Below are 25,914 nucleotides of genomic sequence, written 5' to 3'. Positions count from 1 at the left end.
CTCCCACTCCCCGCCCCTAAAATCCCATGCTCCAAAGACGCGAGTTGAAGAGAAGAGTGTGTAACTGCACCATTAAAGATCACATTTCAATGTGTACAAACACGATTGGGGATGCTAGGGTAAAAAATAATAATAATTCAAGCCTGAGGCAAGCACCTGCCTCAGAAAGTTCAGCCTGTGCAATGAAAGTTTGGAAAGCATCACCAATTAGGGATCTCCTCACAGTGGGCAGCTGATAGCTCCAGTTTCCAAGGGCAGTCCCAGCACATGCATAACATTATTTCCTTCTGCCTTCTTAAGTATCTCTTAATTATAAGAACTGAAAGCCCCCTGGTTCTTGCATTATAGAAAAGTGTAATTAAGCATACTTGAGGATTCCCTGCACATTTTGCTATTCAATAAACCTTTTCATTGCAACTGAAGGCCTAAGATTGAGGTAGCGAGGCCAGCTCTCATGCTTCACATGTGTTTTCCAAACTGTTATCCATGGTCAAACCTCAACATTGCACTCCAAGATGCAGAGACGGGGAGATTAGCCCTACGATTAGCATTTTAATTATCCTGCTATTCTGTAGCATTCCACTGATTTGCAGTAGCTTCAGTAGTGGAAGAATCCTGGAAATATCTGACAGTTCTCTTACATAAGGCTGCCTTATATTTTATAAGTGTATATAAAAATTTTATATAGATAACCTATATATAAATATACATTAAAAATGTTATATATGCATACACTCCCCGTTCTCCATATAATTATCTCTTTATAGTTTAATTTCCCATCCAGGGCCAGGGCCTCACTGTATGTAAGAATTCAGAGAGGTGAGTTGTAAAGTGTTAGAAGACTGACCACGGGGATCACCATCTTCCCTGCTGAAAGCTGAAGGTATCAGAGGAATTTTTCTCTGTCATTCTTCCCCTCTCCCTTTCTCTCTCTTCCCCCCCTATGTCTCTCCTTCCCTCCCAATTAAAAAAAAAAAAAACCACAACAAACCAAAACCAACAACAACAACCAAAAAAAAAAACCAAAAACCCAACCAAACCAAAACACACAAACAGAAAAAGAGAGGGGAAAAAAAAAAATTAGCAGATTGTATCCCTATTCAATCAAGTGAACTATGGGTCTAACAGAGCATGCACTGAAGCCATGAACCTCACCTCACCCTGCTTTAGGGGAGAAATCTGCAGGACCTGGCCCTACTAACCCATATGCGTGCGTGTGACAGGCTTGGGTCCTTTAGCAGTGCTCAGTGCACCCAAAGGAAACCACAAACCCAGTGCAGGACTCAAAACCAGGTGTCCATCATACAACCATTCAGTGGAACCAGTCTCAGCCTTGTCTAATTTTATATCAGTGAAACTGCGTCACAGTGCTCCAGAGAGGACAACATGTTCCTTGTGTTTTGCTAGAACAGGGCTGATCGTAAATTATTTTGGGGCACATTTTCCCTTGGGTAAATGCACTCTCCAGTAATGTGCAATATACTTGAGAATACGCTTCTGCAGCTTGGCAAAATGAGCAGGAACAACAACTCCCTCACCCATTATTGTATGTAAAACAGCTTTGTATTTGCAATTACCAGGAGAAGTGACAGGACAGTACCCAACTGGGAAAAGTGGAGGCTGCTGAGATTAATCAAGTGTTCCCATGGCAAGAACTATTCTGGAGTACATGCCAGGTTTGAAAAGAAAAACCCTTTGTGTTTTATTTGTTTGTTTGTTACCATACAATATGTGGTTTCCCTCCCCTCTTCTTTCTGATTTTGACAAGCGGACAATTTGAAGAATGAAAGCTTAAAAGGTCTACTTCCTCTAACACAAGTACATTTAGTGTTTGTAATGTCAGGTTTAATTCTATAGTGAACACTAGCAAAACTGATGAAAAATACTTTTGATTTGTGGCTGAATAGAGGAAAAAAATCCAACATAATAATTTTTAAACTGTACTTTAGAAAAAGAAAAACCAGGAATCCTTTAGGTACTGATAGCTTGAGAAAAAAAAGACTGTAAGGCTTCCAAAAGAGCAGTGTTGGTCAAATGATTACTGCCATGATAACACAGCCATGGTTTATATTTTAGACTGCTGCTCCTGTAAAATTATACATAGTAATAACACAGAATTGAAAATGCTGCATCGTTCATGACCGGCTGAAACTCTGACCTTGGATTCAAAAGATGCCTTTTCAAACAGTGTTAATACAGCAAAAGGGTCTTACTTCAAATCCATAAATTTATTTGGAAATAGCTGTAAAAACAGAGCATTTAAGTTCCAGCTAGCTACATAGTTGAAGCTGTGCCAAAAGTTGACTTTGCTCACAAATTGTTTTGATTGAAATAGTGCCTACTGGTTGAGACGGACCCAAGATCCAAACATGGCAGATACCATGCACAAGTTTTTGAATTCCTAATATTTAAAATACTTACTAATGTTTTTCCTTTAAAATACCAAACATCACAAAGAGAAAAGGTTAACAGGCTAAAACGCTGAGAGTATGAATGCCCAGTGAATCAGCCTGATTTTTTACAACCGTGTACAAAAGGTCTGGGCCAGGTTTAGATCAGCATCAGCAGAACTTCAGCACCAGATGCCTCTTGCCCTCGGTGTGGTCCTGCAGCTCCAAACTAAGCAGCAAGATTTTTTGAAGTGAGAATAAGGGAAGAGGGAAGGGAGCCCTGGTGCAGGGGATACCACCAGCGTATCCCAACAAGAATGTCAGTATGACCTGAAGTGTCAAAGCTCTTCAAAACTGGATCAGCCCATTCAGGCGCCACAACAAAATCACTGAGATTGTGTCATGTCAGTTCATACAGTCCTAATGTGTTACATCCCCTTCAGCCACTTTGTTCCGTGTTGTAGCCCAGGGCATCATAAAAGCCTCTTTGCAGTCCTGAGGCCTCCCATTTCCCCTAGCTCATGAAAAAAACCCTCTTCTTTATTTTTCCCTCTTGAATTGTGCATTTGATTCATTCTAAGCAGAGGATGATCTGCAGTCTCGTCAGCAGTTTTCTTGGAGTTAGTTTCTGGAATAAAATGGACATTCCTAATAGATTTAATCTCAAAACATTTCTTCAGAAATAGAGGTTCAGCTTTTTCAAGGAAGTGTATAAGAGGGTATAAAGCTCTTTGGCAAGGGATATTGTCTCATATTCCAGACATTTGAAGCTGGAGTAATCAGCCATATTTTATTACCAAAGCATCATATGCCATTTAGTTTCCTTATTTTTAAATTCTTTCTGCAGTTTGGTGTAGAACGAAGCACATTAAAACTCTCATGAAAGCCTTTATTAAGTGACCATCTCATTATATTTATTAAAGGTCTGGGTTCAAAAGTTCATATGACTGAAGACTTGCTGCACATTTTCCTGCAGGCTGCAGATTGCTTTAATTTTAAGAGTAATTAGCAGATTAGTGGAAGCTCAGCATGTGTACAAGAGGCAACTGGAGTTTATTTGCCACAATCTTTAGAAATGACTTATTCATTCTTGAATCAGATCCAAACAGATTCTATAAGAAGCATTTTATTGTAGATGTTTATAATTTGCAGTGTGGCAGTGCCTAGAAATCTCAGTCAAGGACCAAGCTTTATATATACGTCACTGGAAGACTGCCCCTGCCCTAAGGATCTACATGTTTAATTTAAAAAGCAAAGTAATAAAGTGATTCCCATGCACTTTCTAACAATTTTAAGAAATAAAACAATTCATTAAGCAGTGAAAGATTAGCCACACTTCTTATTATTCTTTTACTGGAAAGCACAATGTCTTCTGAATGTCAGAAATCATTCATGGCATTTTATAACCTAAATAAGGTTTTGTCTTTTCCCCATTAAATTCAATGGTAGTTTTTCCAGACAACAGCAAAAGCAGGACTTTTGTGAGTTTTAATTAGCTTAAATTGCCTAATTGCCATCTAAAACAGACACTAAATCAGCTAGATACCTACACTGTCATTTAATAATGTTTGTGTTTAACAGAGCATTAGAAGGCTAGACATTTTCTACTGCTAGTCATTGCATTTCTTGCAATTGTACCTTTAGTAAAATATTAGACTGTATTTTGCGAAGTATTGTATTTTGCTGATGACTGCGAGTTGTTTTCTACTCATCCACAGAATAATTTGGAGGATGCATTTTCAAGCTTATGTGACATATTTGGGGGGGGTAGAGGTCTACTTGCATCTATTTCTCTTGTCCACTTACATCTAGTTCTCATCATACACAAATTTGAAGAAATTCTACAGGTGCTCTATTTAGAGCCTGTAGTATCAGAAATGCATTTCTTTAAGTGCATGTTTACTCAAATACCATCAGATGTGTAGAAAATAACAGAATGGCCTGAATTATCAATTATCAAAAAACTCTCACAAAGTGTGGCTCTTGGGATCAGCTTCACTGTGTACCCCAGTATAAATGAAGTTTCCTCATTCTACTGTCTCTACAGGTACATAACAGTTAACTAACAATAAAAATTGTAAAAAATAAAATTTTCCAAATATTGTCCCTTATCAGCTATCACAAAAAGGAAGGACAGATTGAACATAGCATTTCTTCTATTTAAAATCTTTATCTTTCCAGATTTAGTACAAAGAAGCAGCCTACACAATGAACAGCAGTTATCACAAAACACTTTGTACAAATATGCAAAATAGTGAGAGCAATCTAGGACAGATACCGCTAGTCTGAAAAAAAATCTGATGTAGGGTGCATTTGAATGCATAGGAAAGACTTAAGTTTAAAAATGGAAAAAGAAAGATGAGAATATGTTGAGAGAGGTAAGATGGAGATGACAACTGCAGTAATAAAGAAAGATAAGAAGGACTGTACATCCTTTATAGGCACCAGCAGAAAAGAAGAGTTAAAGGAGAGATGAGAAAATGAGTGTCACATTGCCTTGAAGATAATATTTCAAATCAGTGTAAAAGAGGCCTCCTTCCAGCAAAACACTTAACCACATGCTTGGCCTGAAGGACATGGAGAGAGTCACCGAAGCCAATGAGCTAATGTCTCTCCAGCAGGCAGTTTTCCAGGGTTCGGCTACATGCAGCCATCACTACAACAGCACAGCCCCCTATCTGGACAAATAGTTGTATTTACATTTCCATTTTACCTTGGTGCCATTTACCTCCGTTTAAAGCGTAAAGAGGGAAGTAGTCGCTAAGTCTGTACTAGCAGGGCTCAGCCGCAGTCCCGCACACGGCACTGGCCATAGAGCTCAGGGGTTTTGCATGAGACAGGGACTACTCCCAACAGGCAGAAAGGGCAAGGCAAAAGAAAGTTCACCGTATAGACATGGGTTATGCCATGACACTTGCCCACGTGGCCAGAGAGCATGCCTCGTCCTCTCTTATTTATTAATGTAAATGGGACCATAGCAGTACAGTGCAGAGATATCCAAATTAACTCTAATTTGCCGTCTCGGCTACAGGCTTGCTTCTGCGCTACCTTCTGTAACTGAGTAAAGGGGGGAAATTCTGGCACCACAATAAAAAGCTTGATATAGATATACACCATGAATTTTCACCCTTTTGAGAAAGCAGTTCTTCTTTTCTTGCATAGAGCACAGCCCTGGTGTGTTTGAGCCAGCCCTTTGGCCTTCTAGAATATTGAGAGGCCTATGATTCTACAAGTTTTAGTCCCTGTTTGCTTTTGCTTTCCTGGTAATCCAGCATTTATAATGCCTCTTACATTTCTTCCACTCGGAAACTAGTTGTAGCAATTCTAAAATAGAAAGCTCAATGGCAGCATTAGTGATGCTGTCTCTTACAGGGTTTATAAAGCCTGTTTCACTGTTTCGCCCTCTTCTCCAGACCTGCTGAAACAATAACTACGATCCAAACACAAGCACAGCCCTGACAGTTTCTTTGAAGTTTCAATCCAGTTCTTGCACACAAAGAGTACAATTTAAGCATTTGCAGTGATAGGAACAGCTATGCAGAAGAAAGGCTATTATCCTTGTTTTACCTAAGTCTTGGATGATATGCCATGATTTGCTTGCAGGGAGTTTTGCCAAGTTACTAAAATGATAGAGAACTAAATTCAACTTTGTTGTTAAAGGGAGTAGCCCCAACAGACTCCAGACCTACTCAAGGACTGTGTTTGGCCTGTTTTACCCTGAACTGACTTATATATGCATTTTGCAAAAGCTGTGTTTCACGATAGATGGACCCATATAATATAAAGCAAGCAGATATGACCATCTTCCAAGCAGATCAAAAGGCGTGTGGTTATATCCATAGGATGACAAGCCCACAGGAGCACACCTTGCCCGTTCAGATCAGCTGCTTTGGATTTGGTAGTACTTTAACAGAACCACAGGGCTTTTCAATAGGAACTAACTCGTAGGAAGACCTCATCATACCTTGTATCACTAGCAAGTTATGTTGCCACTTCATAAGGATTACATGATTGGCTCTGTTGGTTTTGTGGACTGATATTTCTTAGGAAGCTGTGTAAGTACATGACCAGTAAGAATTCTTTTCAGAGGCTGCTGAGATTTTAACTGACTTATGCTTCTTAAACTCACCTTTGCAACAGTACAGGATTGTTTTGTTATTAAACTCAATCAAAGAAAATAATTTTGATTTTATTTAACACTTACATGTTTTGAGAATCTCTTTTTCCCTGCATTTCTATGTAATGAGTGCAATATTTTGATTAGAAGGAAGAGATTTACTTGGACTGGCAGAAAGAAATAGATACTATAAGTAGATACAGGCCCTTTAGACAACACCAATAAAAAAGCCCACATAGCAATTCTTAATACATTTTTACAGACTATCTAGTACAAGGGAAAAACAAAGCCAGTAAAACAAACAACAAAAAAAGAATTCAAACCTCCCCCAAAATCCTTTTTTCCTCTAAATTCATAAAAGGTGCTGACTTTCATAAATTCTTTAAAAAATCAAAATACATTGTCTTTTTTTGTTATTTTACAAAACTCTAATTTGAGTGGGCTAAAAATGTTTAGGGAGTAAGAAGAAATCCATTTCAGATTTCACAAAATGGTGATGTTTTTCATTACTCCTCTTTTTTTCTCACACTTTTCCAAACTTTATGTTTTCAGCCATGTCATTGTGTTCCTTGGAGTCCAATAGCCTGGTGCTGAGCTTCCCCTTCCAGTAGTCTGACTACATCTGTGTGGCTCCAAGCCCAAGAGGCCATATCCCAACTCTTATCAAATATTACGTCAACCTGAGCTCAGTGTGACTCTTACCAAGTTAGATGGTTTTTCACTCGAAGAGGCCATAAACCTCCCAATGAGTATTAAGTGTTAGTCTGTACGTCTCAAGGGCAGCAGTTGTTCTTATCACATGTGACCTTGGTGATTCTCACGTTTGTGATAACCAACAAGAGTGGTACCTTTCTGATCTTTGCTTATAGAGCGGTTGCTGGGTCTTGCTCTACAGACCCTTCCCCCTGTGAAAAATCCTCTCACCCTGCCCTAGCTTCTTGATGTAGCCTCAGCTCTGCCTGACTGCCAAATTAACCTCCCTTCTTCTGCCACATGACTCTCTTAAGAAATTGCCCAAGGAGAGGAAAAGAGACTACACAATATGATGATCAGCAAGTTAGTCACAGTATTAGGTACCATCATTTTTTCCATTCCCATTGCTGTCAATGGCAGGTTAGGCATCACCTTGTTGAGCTGTGACTTGTTGAGATCTAATTGTGCCAGTCCAGAAAGCCTAAGCTAGAGAGTACATTATCATAGGAGAACACTGACATTTTACTTCTGTCTTTTATACCGTTCAGGTTGCATAATAGTATGCTTCTGCCCAGTCTCTCTGCTGCTTACAGCTCATGGCTTTGTCCTGCTGCTACCAAGCAAGTCCATTCATATGCAAGTTTTATGGTGTTTACACAATAGCAAAACAACTTTCACAATTAATTCTTTTTTGTCAGTTTATAATGTAAAGCTTTCCAGTTAGATTTTAATTCTTCATTTCTGGTGAACCCTGAACTCTTGCAAAGGTCTGAATAGGATTTAAGTCCTTATCTGCTTGCTTTGCCCAGCATCTTTTCGCTTCACTACCACCAGGTGCAAGATCAGTTGAGACACTTTGATGCCATCATATTTCCAGTTATTCCTATTCAACATAGTCTTCTTATGATTATTTTTCAAAGAAGTATGGAGTGATTTGGGAGACCATTTGTTAAGCTGGTAGATGACTGACTGACTTTAAAAAGCCAGAGGACCTCAGCTGGCTCTCCTATTTTAGGCTAAATTTCCAGGCAGCCCCAAGAAACTAGTGGCTGAGCAAGCTGCCTCACTCATCCCTTCACTTTCCTCGAGCATGTTCTTCTCATGAAGTACAACACACTCATTGAAGCCACCTCCACTGTGGTTTATGCTACCGTAGGACATTCACAGTGTTCCTGGAGTGCATGCAGTCAGTGACCTGAGCTCAGCTGATGCACAGCTCCCCTCTCAGCCAAGGTGACCCAGGTGCCTGTGACTGTGTTGATGCTAGTAACAAATTCTGATTGAAGTTCCCATAAAGCAGTAGACTTCTCAGAAACATCTGGCAGAAGCTGCCACACAGTAAGAGTTGATGCACTCAGCCTAATCACTACAGAACAGGTTTTCACTTTAGAAGAAATATTCCATAGTCACAGTGAGAGACCGAACTGTTTACAATGTATGATCCCCTGAACAAAAAAAAAAAGACCTTTACACAGCAAGACTGAGACAATACTACTGTCCTTCTAGGTACCCCTTTGAAAGACTTTGGTCTCTCAGCAGATGAAGCAGCTCCAACAGTCCTTACCCTAAATTTATGTTTGGAAGAGAGAAAGATTCATGAGACAAGTTTATTAACAACTTTTGGGGTTTTTGTTCCAGGCTGTTGTAGTTCCCGTACATGACCAGAGACTAACCAGCTGACAACATAGTTCTGGCTTTAGAGGGACATCAGTTATTTCTTCCTTCTAAGTTTATTGTATGTCTAAGTCATTTTGAGAGTGATTATCCTGTTTAAATATCTTCCTATCTGTTATAAACTCACATAAATATTTAGTTTAAACAAACATCTTCAAAGTGTCTCCTTACAATCAGTAACAGAGCCTTCCCAGACAAATACAGCTGGATGTTTTGAAATCCAGCATGATGAACTGTGAAAATACAAACCAAAAATTGTTAACTGCACATTCTTGCAAAGCTGCATTTTTAAGGCAGTATTTTCATTCTCTGAAATATGAGCTGTTTATACTGCAACGACTCTGGTAAAATGTGCAGTCCTTGGTGGGTGGCCAGATGTTGACCGATGATGATCACAAGAAGAGATTTTAATTTTCAGCCTGCTAGAACAGAAGACCTCTGAAGGGGGAGGGGGTGAAAGATGAAAGGTAAGACTTATCTTGCTTTATTTTAGCTGTCTACAATTTATGTCTTCATCAGAGCTAGTTGTCCTTTGCTGTGTTCATGGAGAGTTCGGCCAGTGGAGCCTGGGGAATGATTCGTCCTCCCCATAAGCAGGTACCTACATTTGATCAGATGGATTTTATCTTGAATGCTGGTTGACTACATGAGATCAGTGATATATAAACCTGCAACATGAATCTCCTCTTTAAATCATTGGCATTTTTACAATTGATTTAAGGAGAAGCAGGATCAATGATTTTCAAGATGTAGAAAAAGTAATTACTACTATGAAAACTTATTATATTGCTTCCTAGAAAGAAGCATGTTTAAAGGGACATTAAGTAACTAAAATCTAAGTATGGTGCAAGATTATTTTAGATTCACTGCATCAATAGTAGAAATCATTTCTTTTAAGCATTAAGTGGGATACACCGAATATGAACTTATCTTTTTCCATGTTAAACAGCTGCCAGAAATTATCATTTCTATTCTTTGGCTTTTTTTAAGTTCACAAAATAAATTTACTTGGAAAGAATGGTTGGATATAAATTTTTACCTCAGCAAAGTTTATAGAATTTCTCTGACAATTGCAGAGTACAATGATGCATTAAAAAAAAAGTCATGATTAAGCAGAATGACCTAGGACAAGTTACATAACAGATATTTTAGCTAGAGTAGCATATGTATTATACATCTGACAAGCTTCTGTCTCTACAAATCAGTACTTGTTTGCAAAGCCACAGAGAAATAATGTCTTAGTATGCAAACAGATGTACAAGGCAAAAAAAAAAAAAAAGAAAAGAAGGTCTTCAGGAAAAAATAAAATGTTTGCTACATAATTTCAGCTGTTAGAGAACAATTACAATTTAAAAATATAACAGATTGAAAGTATTTTTACCCTCTGGATGCTATTAGCGTCATCAGTGAGTAAATAACAGAAGAACATTTCAAGTCATTGCATTGAAATTTGTATTTGCCAACAACGAGGCACTGTCTCCGACCATTACAGAGCATTCCTCCGGAGCAGGACGTGCTGGGGCACGTGCCTGACCTCTTGCTGGGGCAGCAGCTAAGGCAACACTGGAACGGCTCTGTCAGTCACCAATCGATTTTAAAAAGTTACATGACCATACCTGCACTATTGCAAGTTCTCTCATGAGATCCTAGACAAGAAATCACCACAAATGCAAGCAGAGCTACCAAAATAAATGTGAATGCTAGAAAGTTGTGAACGTTGTATGTCTACACCTGTTGCTGCTGACTTTACTTCTGTGAGCTATATTGTCTTTACTGCCACAGATTATTACCTTTAGATTTATCACATGGCGTTTCATGAGATCTAAAGCTTCTGCAGCCCCTGCAATCTTTCTTTATATCTGTTCCTGTCTGCAAGTGACAAGGATACAACAATTTTTTTATTTCTGTGTAGAGACATTCAGAACAAGAACTGTAGTACTACAGGGCGGTCAGAGAAGTGATACTCAAAGTGTGCGCACATAGGATGTGTGGCCCACCATGATAGGTCCCACAGGCCTCTTTTTGTCCAATGCAGTTCCTTTTGCCTGCTTTCGAAGCAAGATGTGCAGCTATCTGGATAGAGGTCATCACTGAGAAGGGTTTAGCTACAAGTACCTGATAGATACGTTCTGCACTGTAAGCACAGATCCCTTGCTTATCAGCTGATTGCTATGTTAGCCAAATGCTCCAAATTGAAAGGACAGCAGTTATAGAACCAGGCAGGGCCAAGGAGTAGTTAGGGTGAGAAAAAAAAATCATAAACATTTTTAGTCGTACCTCATTAGCAAGAAGTGTTAATTCTTCTTGCCCTTTGCATAGCCAGGGCAGTCACATTACTGCTAATTTTCTGGTATGTGCTAATATTTAAATCCTATCAAAACAGAACTTTGCAATAGGACTTGCCCTTTCATGCTGATGGTGGGTTTCGGGGATCTAAGAGAGGCATCATAGATCTAAAGTTTAAGCTTTAAACAATGTCAAGAGAGAGCAAGTTACAGTTGGACCAAAGGCTTCTAACTAGGGCTCAGCACCCTATGAGAATGGATCCAGAATGGACAGTCCCTACATCATTTCTACACAAATGCCTTTTATTTAACTAGCACTTTCTCCTGAGCAAACACCAGACTGGTCCTAAAACAAGTTAGAGCAACCATCAACCTGCTTTGACTTGTGTCTGTTTGCCATGACCCCAGGAGGTGCTCCCACCGATGCACTCCCAGCTCGTTTCCCCCAGGAATGCCTCCTGTGCCGCATGGCAGGAGGAAGAGATCCGCATCATGTGCTTTCCAGAAATGTCAGTACCAAATACAGGAGCCATACATATCTTCACAGTATATCTCAGTGTTAAGCTAGTTCTCCAGCTCTTTTGTGCCCAAAGAAAGAGGGATGGCCAGTGACACCATGGCTATTTCAAAGATCGAAGCAGAAAGCTGCCTTTAATTTCTCTGTTTATCAAGCTGCTACTAAGGTCCCTATCAAAGAATTCAGTGGATCATGGCTGGAGCGCTGAACAAACTGTAAAATCTGGAACTAGCAAATGGAAACTGTAAATATTTATGGTTACTATACTATGAAGGAGTAAAAGTTACCCTGCTCAATCAGAATATGCCAGATAATAGAAGCATGGCATGCCTACTTAAGTAACAGATATTTTGATAATAAATGTTGATATTAAAAAGACATCCAAAATAATGAATTTATATAAAGTTGCCCACTATTAGATGTTGTTAAAGTGATTGGAGCAAATGGAAGCAGATGCCTGTCTGCTTATGTCCAATATTAATACCCAGGATTTAATACCTACATCTAGTTTATTCAAAGAGATATCTTTGTTTCAAATAATTGCAAGCTCATTTTTTGTCTGGTTTTAGCTTTCCTGAATCACAATCAGAACAAGATCTGAGTGTGTATCTGTTTTTTAGGTTTGTTTTACTTTTAATGTTATTATTTAGTAATTCAGCTGAGATGGCTTGAAATTAAATTTAACTAAAATTACATTAAAGTGGAGCAACAATCACTAGACAGTATTAAAAAAAGAGTTATGCTCGTTGGTTTTGCCTGAATAAACCAATTAAAGCAGCCTATTGAGATTAAGAGCAACTAAACAGATCTCTGGCATAAATGTTGTCTCTGCTGACTTTAAAAGGGGGCCATGAATTTACCCTGTTAGTATATACTATAGGTTGGTGCAATGGGGAGTAAAACAGGGAATCATAACCTTTGTAACATAGGTGACATCAGAAGAAAAACATTGTCTGTGGACCCCCTTCTCTACAGATCATGGCAACCACAGTCATCGGTTCTTTTAACAGAAAATTAATTCCACCCCATTCACAGCTACATTATATGTTTACAAGGAAATCAAACACTGACTAACTTCGTTTAAAGCAAGTCGCACCCTCCCCCTGTTTTCAATAATTTCAACAGCAAGAAGGCATGCTCTCCTTGGTCATCAGCCATATCGGAGTGCATGCTTACAGCAGGCTGATCTAGATACAAGTCCTATTTTCCTTGTCTTTATGACAGCACGCCAGATTTAGCCTCTAAATGTGCATTTTTTTCCTTTTTAATTTCCTTATTGTTTTCTTTTTAAAGCACCTTTTAAATATTGAGCAGTGTGAAGTAATTGCCATAAAAGCGCAACTTATTACTGGGTACTTGAAATCGGATGTTTCTTCACTGTTTCAGTGCAGCAAATTGCTAAACCAGCCCTGTTACGATGAACAATTCTCCATGACTCCCTAGGGTTTGTTACAGTGAAGCTAGACTGCACTGGGAAAGTACTGACAGATTTTTTACTTCTTTTCGTGCAATTAAAAGAATGGAAACAAAGTGAACGAACACAATACGATCCCCTGCTCTCTCCAGAGAGCATCCCACAGAATGTTCTGCAGATGACTGGTGGCCCACAGAGCACAATTGAGGAGCTGTTGGAAGAGAGGTGGTTTTGTAATGAGCCTGCTTTGCTTGCAAGTGAGTTAAATGTGCATTTCAAAGCGCATTTTGCTACCACATATTTTACATTCCGCACAAAACTCACGCAGACTTTTCTTTAATTAAAGTTTCAGCACTTAAGAATACTTGTAAAGTCAGAATCCATGTGTTTTTCACATTCTACCAACCCACAGAATCACTTCACGACATCTTAGGAGTAATGCCCAGGCCATGTAAAGAAGCGGCGTGTTGATGTTTCTCAAATCAGGACACTAAACTGAAAAAGTAAAATAGGCCTTTTTAGCATTAATATTGATCTAAATATTATAAGACATAGGGGTATTCAAACTGGTGTTTGTTTATTTTTTAAAAATTTCCTTTCTTATTTATAAACTATTTTTTAGACTATACAACTTCATAATCTGTTTTATTTGTTTATAAAAGTACAAAATAAAATTGGTTGCATTGCTGTTTAATACAGATTGAAGCATTTTTGCACACACATTCAATAAAGGGATGACTATGTTATGCACTTTCTGATTATGGATATAAACAGGCTGGAAATTATGTGACATATTATGCAGACAAGAAAAAAGGAGTAGTTAGACAGAAAGTATAGGCAGGAAATTTCAGTGTCACGGATACAGAGATACCCACTCCTCTCCGAACAGGCTTCACAGTGTACATTTGTTTGAGCACTACTTTTCCAAGAACAGCCCATTTTGCTAAAGAAACCACCCTTAAATTCAGAACAATTTTGGATTTTTCTATTTTCTTCTTACTGTCAGCTCTTTTTTTTTTAAAAAAAGGAAAACCTATTCACTGCAGAGTTCTTTTAACCACTGCAGTGATCCATAATCAAGCAATCAAGCTTCTGCAGCTCTAAAGGTGAACTGACTGCAGCAACACTGAGAAATCTGATGCTTTATGAGAGCTGTTTTTTGCTTTCAGATATACAACATGCACATTTGATAAGCATGCCCCCTTTACTACACTGTTCCTTGAATGTAAGTCTTTAATTTATCTATCTGCACTCTCAGGTAACTCCCAGAAGTAACAGTCAGAAGAACTACTCTATAGTAAAATTCACTATAAGTAAGCCACATACACAACAGTCATGGAATGATTTTAAAAGGCAAAAAGATAATCCAACAAATATACCTAAAAAAATGTATTAGTTGGCTATCAGATGCGGGTAAAAATACTTTCTCTTTCTTATAAATTTTTCTTGATAAATCAAAACAACAGAATATCTCAGTTGCTTTTTTTCTTACTTGGGTAGAGTATAACTAGTGTGGCGTTTTTTTTGTTTTATTGCTTGAAGTATCAGCCCTTCTTCAATATTTATCATCACAGGCATTTCTATCCATATGAATAAAAGTATAAAGCAGGATCAAGTTGTGAAAATTAAATGGATTTCACACGAGTGCACAATCCAAATCCCACTAAAGGAAATGTGCAGATCACAGTGAACATTGAATCAGATTCATGATGAATGACCTGATGCACACTAAGAACACTGAACTCCATTTAGGACTTAAAAATACTGTGCAGAGCATCATATATATATGTATGTATATATACGACTTCAAGACTGCCAAAATATAGATAAACTGTTACAGCCTGATCATGATTATTTTTAGCACCATATGTTGCTAAATATTGCATGAAATCAAATTAGTCAGGCTATTCAAGCAAATGTAATGCAACCATCTACCTTTAGGAAGAACTACTTTCTAATTATAAAAAAGAAATGTCATTAAAATCAGCAACACTGAAATATTTGCTTTTAACCCCAGAAAAATTAGATTTACCTTCTTTCATTCAAACTTGTTTTCCCAGCTGTGTACTTAACTGTGTTTATGTCATGTTTATTTTAGTAGACGAAAGATTAATTTTTTAGGCATTAGTACAACAAACAGTTTAGACTTAAAAGACATTCCCAGGGCTTCTGTTTAAAAAAGACAGAAAATTACAACAGGTCCTATGGGCATACCAAAATGGTCTGAGGGTCGTGGCCCTGATGTAAGGATTATAATGCATAAACTAAATAAGCTTATAAAACATCAGATACATATAAGCGTGACAGAAATTTGTCTGTTGAATCAAAGAGCCCTTTAACAGATGATATCTAACCAGATCTGAGAGCTGATGTAAGCTACATTCAGTTTTAAAATAAAGGCTTTCTTAATAGTGAGTGTAGTTTATTAATGAAACAAAATAATTATAATATGTTCTGCATTCTTTTATTTCAGGGAGATAAGATTAAATTAAGGTGCTATTTTAAAAGAAAAACACAGGGATCATGACTTGTTTTTTACTCTCTATTTTTTATTCTTTTATTTTTCGGATGAAAAAAATCATCTAATTTCAGCTGCCTACGAGCTAGAAGTCTAGTCTAGTCTCATTTCTTAGGCTCCCTTTATAGTTAACATCACCTTCAGAAGGAGATTCATCTTCTGTCTTCTGAAGAAATCATTGTTACTTTCAAACAAAGCCACTGTGCAATCCTGGGCCATAACATCAATAACTGAGGTTCTGCAATCTGAGACCCCCTGCATAAAAAATAAGTAGTTTACATCCACCAAAGCCAAGTTTTCATTTTCCTAGACATTTGGCCATTTTCTTCTTACTCATCCACTTAGACTGTGGTTCCCTCTCATATCTTAAGCACCAAACTCCCTCCAGAAGTTCGATAACATGCAAATGACTGCAAGGAGGAGTGGCAGCATGGGGGCATTGGCCATCGTATAGGCTCAGTGGTATCAATGGCCCTCATGCTGTGAGTAGTGTTTTGGGGTTGTCCACCATGCAGTGTAAACTATTGCATATTCTTAAAACACAAGCTTCCTGATCTTGCTTTTCCAGTTCAGAACAATACAACTGAACAAGGTAGCAAGATTTGCCGCAGTATTATAAACAATAGCACACATTTAATAACACTGTATTTGTCTTTCTTTTCTTTTAATTTACTTCTTTGAGGCTAGACCCAGTTGTCATGTCTTAACTACTACTAAGAGTGCCAAGAATCTTCATACTATCCAGTCAAAGCCAATTAATAAACTCCTCAGGAAAATAACCTATGATAAAATGCCAAAGTAAATAAAATGTCTGGCACTTTCCAACATATAGATTTCACAGATAACTTTATTTGGCCAATTCAGCTTTTTATTCATGAAGTCTTTAGGGTCAAAAATTACTCCAGGAAGGCTTGTGACTAGCTGTAGAGAGGCTGAAAGATGAAGGTGTTTGTAATATCACAGACAATGAACCGACTGATCAGCATGAGCAAGAATATACATAAAAGAGAAAAGCAATGAGCTGCAGAATACAGCATAAGCCAGCTTTTGAGATACTTTTATGATCTCTAAAGGGACAGTTTAACATGGTAGATGTTTACTGAATGACAGAGATACAATACCTTCAAAGTAATAAGACATAAAAATTGTTTCTTTGCTGTCACTTAAAACAGAAAAATGAAATTAAGTGGATAAAAAGTGTCAATGACTGTATCAAAATAATTCAGCCAGCAAGTTTTTCCTCAGAGGTGCAGAAGAGCTGAAATGATTGTCACTTAATCTATGTTAAGTGGGCATAGTGCTATACAGAAGTGGGAGAAAAGATAACACTTCCAGCTAGTTTTCTAATCAACGATTAACAGAGATTAGGATATGCCACTAATAAGATATACTAAACGTCTTCCATAGACTGTTTTATTCTTTAGAAATTCCTGTTTCTAAATAGGAATCATCTGGAGCTCTTCCACCTTGGGCGGTCAAGGCAGAGTAGTAGTTAGGTATAAATTCACACCTTACCACTGACCTCCTTAGCCAGGTATGCTCCAAAGTGTTAAAAATCTAGAAATATCCAATTCCAACCTATTTCCAGCCTAAGGACAATGTAGGTTTGCTTTCTTCAAGTGCTGGGAAGTCAAATTTTTAGGTGAAAGATCTTCCTTTTATAAAAACTTCTACACTGCTACACTTCTACATAGGGAGCTGATACAATGTCATTCTTATGCTGTCAGTTGATACCCTTAGTATATGGTCATATGCTATTTTCCCTAAGTTGAACAGCTCTTACAATAAACATTGTGTTCCTCAATGGGAACCAGACAGTAAAACCATACAAAGGTACTGTGATCTCTTAAGGAAAATAAGGATTATGTGTAAATTCAGTAAGGATGGATAGGTTCTTGCTACTTTATGAGAAAGGTTATTTATTTATAGATAGATTTCTTAAGAATATTAAGAGATTTCCTAAGAATATTATTCAAGCTTGTTTTTTTGTTTATTTGTTCAATTATAGAGCAGACCATAAGTATTTATAGACAGAGGCACTGAAAACAAGCAGCTTCTGGCAGACAAGATGTGACTGAACATACTGCATGAAGAGTGGTAATATTAATCTTCGCTATTTAATACAGCAACCCAAAGAGGCCATCTGCCTGTCATTTGCAAGCGTTTCATAAAACCTGCTGAAGCATAGATGTGGATGGCTTGTTGGAACTGTGATAAGAGCCAGGAAAAAAGTCACGTGTATTAATTATACTCATTCTTAATTGCTCATCCTTTAGGAAGTAAACAATACTGTTTCTACTGAACATGAAATAAAAATGTTTAAAAATGCAGATGGGTGTGTGGGCACAATCGGTTGCTTACAGAATGCTTGAAGAAATTCAAGCCTGACATGTGAATCCATTATCCAATTATTTGTTCTTCCTGCTCTTGGCTTATGGTAATTAAAAAAAAAGAAAAGAAAAAAAAAAAAACCAGAAAAAATTGTTACTTGATATGAATACTTCATTATTGATAAAAGACAAAACAGGCAGAAAGATTTACAAAAAATGATGTTTTATTAAGCAAGGCCAGCCTGATTCCTTGCAGCCTGACTCATCATTTGAGCATGATAAGAAGCAGCAGAGCTAAGCACACAATACTGGTTCACTGGGATCACTAATGAAAAAGGAAGTACTCACAGAGAAAAACAAAATCAAGCCAACAGGAGGGCCGGTGTTCGTGAGTCACATTAGCTCTTTGCTCCCCACAATTGTCTGCTGAACAAATTTCAGGTCTGCATAAATACAAGGAGAAACTATATAAAGACTCTTGCGCTCCTAATCCCAAAGGTATTATTTCTCTCTTGAACTCTGAGTCTTTGTCATTTCTATTATATTACACTTACTCTCTTTTACAGGCAACTAGCTCCCTTTCAGTGAACAAGGTTGGGTAATTAGCAGTACTGTCAAATTTGTGTCTACCAGCAGCTTTAATTACCACAGAGGAGACCTAGTTTCTTTAGCAGGCAACCAGGTCTGGGACACACTGTTGTGATCCAAGTCTTCTAATACTTCATTATCAGGTTCAAATTATAGAACGGAAAATGCTTCTGAGGTTGATATCTCAAGTTGCATTCATTTCTATTTCTTTTTTACGGTATCACAGTCCCTCTCAAGCAGAATGAATGTGGTCAAAACAGTGCATAACCTGTCTTTTAACCTGTTTTCTGAAAGGGTGAGTCTACATTGGGTAGCTTCTCCCAGGGCTAGACAGACCTTTAGCCAACTAGCTGTTATCAGACCACCAGAAGACATACCAGAGACTAGCATGATTATAGCTTCCCCTTTCTTTCTCTCTTACTAGCGTTACTCTGCACTGCTTGTGCCTGACAACCCCGTTCACAGCATGGCTGGCTCAATCCTCAAATCAGACCTTTTTTCTTAATTAACTGATGACTGTTCACAATATGTTTTCTATTATTCTGGTCTTGTCTCTCATTAGCAGAAGAGGTTTTGATTGGCTTTTGATGGAGAGAAGCATAATTTACTTTAGTCTGTTACACTTGCAAACAGGGCCCATTGTTGGAAATAAGTCTTGCAGAATATTATCTGTGTGGAAGGTTGTATTTCACAGCGGTGGCCAAAGACTCAGACACTGCCTGGCAATTACAGTTCTGCAGCACTCTCAGATGGAGGTAAACTATTTTAAAGGTGATTAAGAGTATGTATACATGATTACATTAAGGCACTTAACCTGTTCCTGCTGATCAGCTGATCACTGATCCATAAATGAGTATGTGCATGTTCTTAGTTGATCCAACGGCGAGATAAAGCACATTGTTTTAACATATACTGATTCTACTGTCAGATACTTTTAAAAATGTATGAAGTACCCAAAACTACATTCAGACTTTCCCAAGTACAAATATCCCAAAACAAAGTGATAACCCACTTCTACTACGTTACTACCGACAGCATGTTGGCTAGTTCCTTTCCATGACCTTTAAGCTCATCACAGACAGTAGATATTATAAGTCTTTTGGACGATTCACAGAAACAGATTTAGAGATGGCCCAATCTAGGGCTGAGCCACACCACTGAAGTGCAGCATACAGTGGTTTTCAGACTGCAAGCCTTCAGGACTGGACTATACCTTTGTCACAATGCTGGTGAACAAGAACACAAAAGCTGCTATAACCATACAGAATTTGATGGCTACTGCTCTCCTGTTCATGGAGGTCTCCCTCTCTGACAACTTTAAAGCTTTCTAATGAGTTAAATGTTCCTGGAAAATCTTCTGTGAGATGAAATTCTAACCTATTGTTCCACCTGATTTACCTCCCATGGCATCTTCCTTGGCAAACAGAAATGTAAGGTATTTTAGAGACCTTCAGGACATAGGATGATAAACTGCACCAAATTTCAAGGAAAAAAAAATGTCCTTTTGATCAAAAACAACATTCACAGCACCTTTATTAAAAGCTGAGACACTGTGTATGCAATGCAGGTAGTCTAAAGCATTGCAAGATGAACAGTGTTGAAATGTATGCTATTTTTACTACTAGCTCATTGAAGTCTTCCATTGCTATTAACAGAATTGAGCAAATTATTTCTAATTTATTGCCATTACCAGTACACAATGCAGCCTAACTATTTACTACATACATAGCAATGTATGTAAGACCGAACAAACATTGCCTAACAACTTTCCAAATTCTAAAACAAGTAAAATGAGAGCCTACACTAGCACGTATTCAGAGTCTACATCAATGCAGATGGTGCCTTAGTGTACAATTAAGACAAGATTTTGGTTCTAAAGATTAAACTTCACCATTCCTGCTCCTAACTGTGTCTCTGTTAAGTAGTAAAAATAGAAAGGTATCAGGTGACAAGCCTTACTAATTTTCACAGGAAAGATTATAAAACTAAGAAAGCTGTTTTTCTTATGGGAGAGGATTTGTGTTTTAGCTAAGTATCTCATTCAATTTTAACAGCTCTTCTGAAACTTTTAATTTACCTGTCTTTCCACTCTTAATAGCATTTTCTACTGCAAATGTGATAGAATTCTGTCAGTATTCTCCTCCTGTTTTCCTAAAGCTTAGGGCATTGAAATCTTTTGAGAGGCCCATTGTCTTTCTTTTCCCCTAAAAAGGAAAAAATTGTTTCTTCTGATACAAAGACACTCTCAACACAAGGACTACTTTACCTATGATCAATAATATGTTAGAATATTTTGCTGACAAGATGTTTAGCAGATTTTCCACCCCATTTTAGTATTACAAAGACAGGGGATGCAAGCTGAAAGCTTGCAGATGGATAAGAACTCAGTTTTTAGCTCCTACTTTTCCCTAGTAGAGCTCTAGCTAGAACAGCTTTCATTTTCTGCTCAGCTCTGTATTTTCCCTCAAAATTGGCTTTACAACCCTACCTTTAATAACTATAGAGCAATAGCTACCAGCTTTCTCATAATGTATCTCACTTCCCATGCCTCCTCTTCGTCCTCATTCCCTTTCTCATTTCTCATTCCCAGGCTCACAGCTTGGACTCCAGCCCAAACCATTTTGCTCCAGGTCAGAGTTATCCTTCCACAGCGTGTACAAAGGGCAGAGAGACCGGGGCAGAAGAAATCCTGCAGCATTCACTGTATGCTGCAGAGCCTTGCTCAGCTTGTCATACAGCGCGTACATACAGAAAAGCCTAGCTGGTGGAGGGGGTACTTTCAGCTTCTGGTTGAAGAAACCCCTGTAGGTAGCTCTGCAGAAGCTTCCTTCTCTGGATCTCCACACCTTTGCCACATGTAGAGTGTTTCCAGCATGAAAAAACAGAAGCGTTCAGAAACTTAGAGAAAAAGACATAAACATTTCAAAATCCTGTGTACTACAGAGTTCAGTTCCCAGCACAGAAATGCTCCATTGGCAAGAACATTACAGATGTTCAGGCATTTTCATTTGTTGATAAAAATGTTTTATTTGAAAGCTCAAATGTTTACAATTGTAAACAAATGTAAACATTTCCTCAGAAAGAGGTAACAGAATCTTTTTAATACTTTCATTCTCTTCATATAGAGCTACTGCAATTCATGCTGCAGTCAGCATATAGCTTTAGCCAACCAAAAACGGCTTACTTTTTTGGTACGTAATCTATTATTGCCCAGTTGCAAATAGCACTTTAATCACAAGTTGAGTGGAATTGTGAATGTAGTGCTGATATTTATCCATGACAAACATCAACCACAGAGTCTTCCTACTTTATGTTCAGTCAAGTCCCTCTGATGCACCAACAAACTCATTCTCCCCAGTGGTTCATGAACTGCATACTGAATAATAAATAACACAAAAGAATGCCAAGGTCTCTACTCAGGAAATTATTTGCAGAGATGCTGCAGATGCAGAGGTGGCAAGGAGGCAAGCTGTGTACATATACAGTCGGATTTTCTTGTACTGCCTTTGAAGTACTCCTTTGTGCAATCTCCCTTTCGAGTTCCCTGACAATTATATCCTTGCCTTGTCTATATTTTTTCCATACAGCTGAACACATGCTCACTCAAAAAGAAAGCTGCCATGAAGTATCTCCTGAGTCAGCCAAGTCCAGCCTTAGTCAACACAACCTGTCTGTCTCTGAGCTTTAGAGCTGTAGATATTTTGGTCTGAATTCACTTTCCCAAATACCCACATGTCCAAAGAGACACCTGGCCACAACACCCTGCAGATTGGTTCCTGTCTTCTAACATATTTTAGCTTTACTATTTCCAGTCTACCAGCCTGCTTCTGGGCTATGGTTGGCTGCATAATCTAGAAGGGAAAGAAGGACTGAGAACAAGTAACAAATATTCTCCGTCGTACAAGCACAGGTTTCCCTCTGTAACTAACTCAGTTCTCTATCAGGAGCCCACAGTCCATAGGTGCTGGAGACGCACTTGTCCACACTCTAGAGCACACGTTCCTTGCGACAGGCTCTACTTCAGGGCTCAGAGAATTAAGTTTTGTGATATTCATGCCAATCTCACAGCCTACTTTTACTCTGTACCCCTCCGTCTCATTTTCCCCGTGCACTGGCGCTTGTCTGACTCCCCAGTAATTCAGTTCACCTCACTGAAACAGCAGCCTTTGGAAGCAGCAGGCTTTTTTTCCCCTGGGTTAGTTTGCTGATGGTTTGGGAAGCTAACCCAGCTTTCAGAGGGCTGGACAAGCACTAGACCCAGCTGGAGGCAAGCGGCAGGGATGTACATCCAGACCGGTGAGGAAGGAGGGACACCACTGCCTCTGTAAAAGCAGCTAACAGGTAAGTTGATAATAAGATGCCGTACCTTAAGGGGCTTCTCATTCTCCTCTTGCAACTTCCACCTCTTTTGGAAGTAAGGGAGAGGTGATAATAAAGGCTCCTACCCCAGAATATTTTATCTTCATATTAGAGCAAGATAGGAACAAAGTTTTTTTCTGGAAGACATTGTTCACTTTGCTATTTGCATGTATTACAATATTTTGTGCATACCTAAGATATAAATGATCCTCTCCTGGCCTTTGGGAAAAAAATCACCTTTATATGTCTTCTGTATACTAGAATTTAAGCAGAAATGGGCATTTCTAGTCAGATGAATATATGTAGTATTTTACCAGGAACTGGAAAAACAATTGTTCTCTGGGTACCCAGCCCCCCAAGTCGGAAGACAGGGACGGGGACCAGAATGGAGCCCCCATAATCCAGGGGGAAATGGTGAGTGACCTGCTGCACCACTTAGACACTCACAAGTCTATGGGGCCTGATGAGATCCACCCGAGAGTACAGAAGGAACTGGCAGAAGTGCTCACCAAGCCCCTTTCCATCATTTACCAGCAATCCTGGCTAACTGGGGAGGTCCCAGTTGACTGGAGATTAGCTAATGTGACACTGGGCCAGGTGGGAGGGCCAGAAGGAAGATCTGGGGAACTACAGGCCTGTCAGCCTGACCTCGGTGCCGGGGAAGCTGATGGAGCAGATCATCCTGAGTGCTATCACACGGCATGTAGAGGATAACCAAGGGATCAAATCCAGCCAGCATGGGTTTAGGAAAGGCAGGTCCTGCTTGACCAACCTGATCTCCTTCTATGACAAGGTGACCCGCCTAGTGGATGAGGGAAAGGCTGTGGCTGTTGTCTCCCTAGACTTCAGTAAAACCATTTCCCACAGCATTCTCCTGGAGAAACTGGCTGCTCATGGCTTGGATGAGCATACTCTTTGCTGGGTAAAAAACTGGCTGGATGGCCAGGCCCAAAGAGTGGTGGTGAATGGAGTTTACTCCAGTTGGCAGCTGGTCACAAGCGGTGTTCCCCAGGGCTCTGTGTTGGGGCCAGTTCTGTTTAATATCTTTATCAATGATCTGGATGAGGGGATCAAGTGCACCCTCAGTAAGTTTGCAGATGACACCAAGTTGTGCAGGAGTGTTGATCTGCTTGAGGGTAGGAAGGCTCTGCAGAGGGACCTGGACAGGCTGAATTGATGGGCCGAGGCCAGTTGTATGAGGTTTAACAAGGCCAAGTGCAAGGTCCTGCACTTGGGCCACAGCAACCCCATGCAACGCTACAGGCTTGGGGAAGAGTGGCTGGAAAGCTGCCTGGCAGAAAAGGACTGGGAGTGTTGGTTGACAGCCACCTGAACATGAGCCAGCAGTGTGCCCAGGTGGCCAAGAAGGCCAATGGCATCCTGGCTTGTATCAGAAATAGTGTGGCCAGCAGGAGTAGGGAAGTGATCGTGCCCCTGTACTCGGCACTGGTGAGGCCGCACCTCGAATACTGTGTTCAGTTTTGGGCCCCTCACTACAAGAGGGACATTGAGGTGCTGGAGCGTGTCCAGAGAAGGGCAATGAAGCTGGTGAAGGGTCTGGAGCAGAAGTCTTATGAGGAGTGGCTGAGGCGACTGGGGTTGTTTAGCCTGGAGAAGCGGAGGCTGAGGGGAGACCTTATTGCTCTCTACAACTACCTGAAAGGAGGTTGTAGAGAGGTGGGGGTCGGTCTCTTCTCCCAAGTAACAAGTGATAGGATGAGAGGAAATGGCCTCAAGTTGAGCCAGGGGAGGTTTAGACTGGATATTAGGAAATTTTACTTCACTGAAAGGATTGTCAAACATTGGAACAGGCTGCCCAGGGGAAGTGGTGGAGTCGCCATCCCTGGAAGTATGTAAAAGATGTTTGGATGAAGTGCTTAGGGACATGGTATAGTGGTGGACTTGGTAGTGTTGGGTTTATGGTTGGATTTGATGATCTTAAAGGTCTTTTCCAATCTATACGATTCTGTGATTCTGTGAATTCAATCCATAATTCAATCTACAAAATCCATACCCCCATTTTTAGATTAATATTTGAAATTAATAATGGTCCCTCACAGAGCACATACCAAGAGATGAACTTTCAAGAGCTCCCATGCATCTTGCAGAATGCACCAGTCTTGCCTTACTTAGAATGAAAACTACACTGCCTGGCCCAAGTTGCTTGACCATTATTTTGTTAGCCTCCTAACAGATTAAAATTGTCAGTGTTACTAATAAACTGTAAAGTTCCTCTACTTTTATTTAAATATGTTTTGGGTTAATTATAGTTTCTGTTTCATAAATATGTTTTCAAATAATTTAAAATTATGATGAGCTTTAATAAGATACAATAAAAACTAAAATTCATTCATTAATAAATAGCCATGTTTATAGCATCAAAGAGCCATTCCCCATTTCTTGGATGGAAGGCACTTTTTGACCTTGGTACAGAATCAGTGGCAAAATACCTTTAATCTTTTATGTGAACTCTAGCTTCATAAAAATAACACAGTTCCATGTAACTGATTAAGGAGCTGAATCACAGTAATGACAAAACACTAATATTTCTCATTTTTCCAACCAGCATCAATTTCTTTTTCTATACTTAACAAGCTCACATTTGGTTTCATTTCTGGTTTTTGGTTTTTGTCATTATTTGTCTTCTGTCATTATTCAGAGGGGGTTTCTATAGCACAGACAAATATCTAAAAAGATCCCATATGGAGAATTCTCAAGCAGTTCCATTGTAATTAGGTTAAAAAAACCTGAAATGTGCATTTCATTCCATGGCAAAAGCAAATATTCAAAAAACATGCAAGAAACATGAAATTACAATTTTCATGCAAACATGAAATTACATTAGAAGAATTATTCTTCTGAAAGCAATGATTACGAAACAGTGTTGGCATAGGTGAATGAATTGAATTAACTGCTTATTCTTTGTTCTGAAGCACATTCATAGATTTCCTCTCAGCTCTTATCATAAAATATAGCACTAATTGAAACTTAATAATTGTCATGAATCTATCTTTGTGTTATTAATATGT

At 38.9% G+C, this 25,914-nt stretch overlaps 1 protein-coding gene across 1 annotated transcript in view; it reads left to right on the top strand.

The window, feature by feature from the left end:
• Window positions 1–10,896: 10,896 nt before the first annotated feature.
• SLC38A2 (solute carrier family 38 member 2) overlaps window positions 10,897–25,914 on the top strand; it is a 350,401-nt gene continuing 335,383 nt past the window's right edge. The window contains exon 1 of the mRNA XM_075494574.1: window positions 10,897–10,900. The gene's annotated coding sequence lies outside the window, so the exon portion shown is untranslated. The remainder of the gene's footprint in view (window positions 10,901–25,914) is intronic.

This window comes from Mycteria americana, chromosome 1 (genome assembly GCF_035582795.1).
Source record: "Mycteria americana isolate JAX WOST 10 ecotype Jacksonville Zoo and Gardens chromosome 1, USCA_MyAme_1.0, whole genome shotgun sequence".
Classification (NCBI taxonomy): Eukaryota; Metazoa; Chordata; class Aves; order Ciconiiformes; family Ciconiidae; genus Mycteria; species Mycteria americana.
This window is presented reverse-complemented; position numbering and strand designations above follow the sequence as displayed.